The sequence below is a fragment of the Triticum dicoccoides genome, chromosome 7B (assembly GCF_002162155.2).
Source record: "Triticum dicoccoides isolate Atlit2015 ecotype Zavitan chromosome 7B, WEW_v2.0, whole genome shotgun sequence".
NCBI classification, from domain to species: domain Eukaryota; kingdom Viridiplantae; phylum Streptophyta; class Magnoliopsida; order Poales; family Poaceae; genus Triticum; species Triticum dicoccoides.
The window spans coordinates 702,691,135-702,694,806 of record NC_041393.1 but is presented as its reverse complement, the minus strand read 5'-3'; positions in this window follow the sequence as shown (position 1 = coordinate 702,694,806).

Genomic DNA, 3,672 nt, shown 5'->3' with positions numbered 1-3,672 from the left:
ACCTTGGTGGTGGGTAAGACAAGTTTCTCACCATCGAAGTTGCTAGCCGTAAAAAGTGAGCATATTCTGGACTCCTCGCTGCCAAGCAACAAAATGTATGGTTATTTAGTAGATAAAAAGGGTTGGAAATTAGGCAAAAAGAGAGGAGAAAGTGGTGGAAATTATCTGCACAAATACCTTTGAAAGCTATGGTCCATAAAAGTCGGGAAAAGTCTTGTCCAACCCGATTCGATACATGGCCATGCTGTATAGAAAGCTTGAACACATCGGAAAAAAGCAGCCAACATCCTAGAACATATATGCTCGCCATACTTGATCCTTTCGGAACTAAATCCAAATGTGCCAGCCTGTGGATCAATGACAACAATCCTGTTTTTCATCATGTCCAAAATGTAGAAGCACCATCCATCATGGAGAATTGTGGGTAGAATGAACTGAAATTAGGAAAAATTGTTTCTTTTTTATTAAAATGCATATCTTCTTACAAGGCGAGGAGGTCTGTCGTTAAATACATACCATTCTGCAATTCCATATTTGCTCTTCCATTAAAAATTCTCTTTGCACAGATGATACTGAGCATGGATCCATGTTGCTGATGACAAGTGTCTGGTCATGTACATGCGTCAGATTAAACTGGTATGTGTGTACTAAAGTATAGGGAAAGCAGCTGAAAAAGGAATGAAAGCAGGGCATGTAGTTATGCAGTAACCAACAAAAAAATGGTGCCAATGACTAACGCTGAAATCAGGCTCCATGAATTTCCTCCATATTTTTGAATCGGTACGTCCAGCAGAGGACCATTCAATTTGTGCCATCCTCCGGACTAGTAAAGTGCAACAGTCGTGGCTTAGCTTTTCCATGCCAATTATTTGCTTACTTAAAACTTCTCCTCCCAAAATTAAGACCCGTGGGTGTGGGTGATCGATCCATATCCTGCTACACCGGGAGGTAAATGGGTGAAATAAGAGTAGTTGATGCATTTCCCTAAAAATATGATTATTTACCGGTACCTTGCGTGGCTATCCTCCAAGTCGTTTGACCACAGATCTGCTGGAATTTTGTCTATTATGGGCTAGCCTAATAGCAGTTTCAGAAAATCCTAATAAATCCTAGAGGCCCACGCAGCCCATTCGTGTAAGGCAAGAGGTGGAACTAAAGTTTAGTCCCACATTGCTAGTTTAGAGGGAGTTGGACCTCTTTATAAGGGGGGCTCTTTCCCCACTTGTATGAGCATGAGAACAAGAGGGACATCCACGCGCGCTCCTCCTCCGCCGCCCGCCGCGCCGCGGGTTGCGGGAATGAGCCGAGCCGATGTTAAATCTCCGAAACCGCACCTCTTTGAGTCCTGTACGAGAGAAGGGTGACAAGGTTTTTGGGGACCGACGACTTCTTCCCCGACATCCACGACCTCCTCGACGACATGGCTGGCGAGGACACCGACCCCAAATCCTGCTATAGTTCCTTGTTCTAGTATTTGCCGTGGATATGTTAGACTCTATTTCATATATGCAACTTGCTATACTGTCTACTCAAGATATGTTTAGTTACGGTTCATATATGAAGATGTTGTTTACCTTCTCTTTGTCAAATCGCATGGCTTGTTTTATCACTGCTACATTAGTCATGCTTTATCTAGTATTTTGTTAATAAAATCACTCGGTAAATTGCTCATATTTTCAACAATCCAAAAACCTTATTATAGGCAATTTACCTCGAATGGTTTTGCTGCTTCCATAAGACCTCCTATGTTTGAGGGTATCCACTATAAGAGGTGGCGCGTGAGAGCAGTCTTATGGTTTCAAACCATGAGTTGCTATGAGGCCACTCTTGGCAGACCTAAAGGAGAACTTGATGCTCAACATGTACAAGCTTTTCAGAAAATGGATACTCTATTTAAGGCTGCTCTCTTGAGTGTTCTTGGTGAGAACATGGTTGATGCTTATGCGTCAATTGACAATGGAAAAGATATGTGGGATGCACTCGAGGCCAAGTTTGGGGTCTCGAAGGCCGGCACTGAGTTGTACATCATGGAGAAATTCTATGATTACAGGATGACTGAAGAGCGCTCCGTGGTTGAGCAAGCTCATGAGATACAGTCATTTGCTAGAAAACTTGAGCACTTCAATTGTATCCTACCGGACAAGTTTGTTGCCGGGGGTATCATCACTAAGCTTCCTCCTTCGTGGAGGAACTTTGCTACCTTACTGAAGCATAAGAGACAGGAGTTTTCCGTCCCGGATCTCATTGGTACTCTTGATGTGGAAGAAAAGGCGAGAGCAAAGGACACACATGCTCGAGGTATTGAGGGAGGATCTAGTGCCAATCTGGTACAGAAGAAAAACTTCCAGTCCCACAAGTTCAAGAACAAGGGCAAGCTTGATGGTAAAGCAAAGTTTGATGGGAAGAACAAGGCTGTACAACACACGAACTTCAAGAAGAAGAGTGACAAGAAGAAAGGTGCTTGTCATGTGTGTGGAGATCCTGATCATTGGGCTCCTAGTTGTCCTAATCGCTATGACAAGCGTCATCCTGGGAAAGGCGGCAAGACCGCTAATGTTGTCATCGAAGACATTGACATAAAGGATGCTGGGTATGGTATATTTCCCACTATTCTTTCAGTATGTCATTCTCCTGATTGGTTGATTGACACGGGTGCTAATGTGCATGTATGCGGTGATATTTCTATGTTTTCGTCTTATCAGACCGCAGGGACTTCAACCGTTCTGATGGGCAACGTTTCAAGTGCTTCTGTTCGTGGTGTTGGCACGGTTCGATCTGAAGTTTACTTCGGGGAAGATCGTGCGGCTGAAGAACGTGCATTATGTCCCCTCGTTCAATAAAAATCTTGTTAGCGGATCTCTTCTGTGTAGAGATGGCTACAAGCTTGTCTTTGAGTCAAATAAATTTGTAATATCCAACTATGGAACCTTTGTTGGTAAAGACTATGAGTCAGGAGGCCTGTTTCGTTTATCCTTATCAGACGTTTGCAATAAAGTTGTTAATCATATTTGCAACAATAGAAAATCAAATGTGTGGCATTCACGTCTTTGTCATGTTAACTTTGGTTGCATGCCGCGACTAACGAAGTTGAACTTAATTCCTAGTTTCACCACTGTCAAGGGATCTAAGTGTCAAGTGTGTGTGCAAGCTAAGCAACCTCGTAAGTCTCACGTGACTGTGGAGACGAAAAATCTTGCACCACTAGAACTTATACATTCAGATCTATGTGAAATGAATGGTGTTTTGACAAAAGGTGGAAAGAAATATTTCATGACGTTAATTGACGACTCCACTAGATACTGCAACGTGTATCTTCTGAAATCTAAGGATGAGGCTTTGAACTTTTTCAAGATCTATAAAGATGAAGTGGAAAACCAACTTGATCGAAAAATCAAGAGGCTTAGGTCCGACCGTGGTGGAGAGTATTTTTCCAATAAATTTGATGCTTTTTGTGCGGAACATGGTATAATCCATGAGAGGACGCCTCCCTACTCACCTCAGTCAAATGGGGTGGCCGAAAGAAAGAACCGTACTCGAACTGATTTGGCTAACGCCATGTTAGACACATTGGGTCTCTCCAAGGCATGGTGGGGGGCGATATTGACAGCATGTCATGTCCTAAATTGAGTCCCCACAAAGAACAAAGAGATAACTCCATTCGAGGAATGGGAG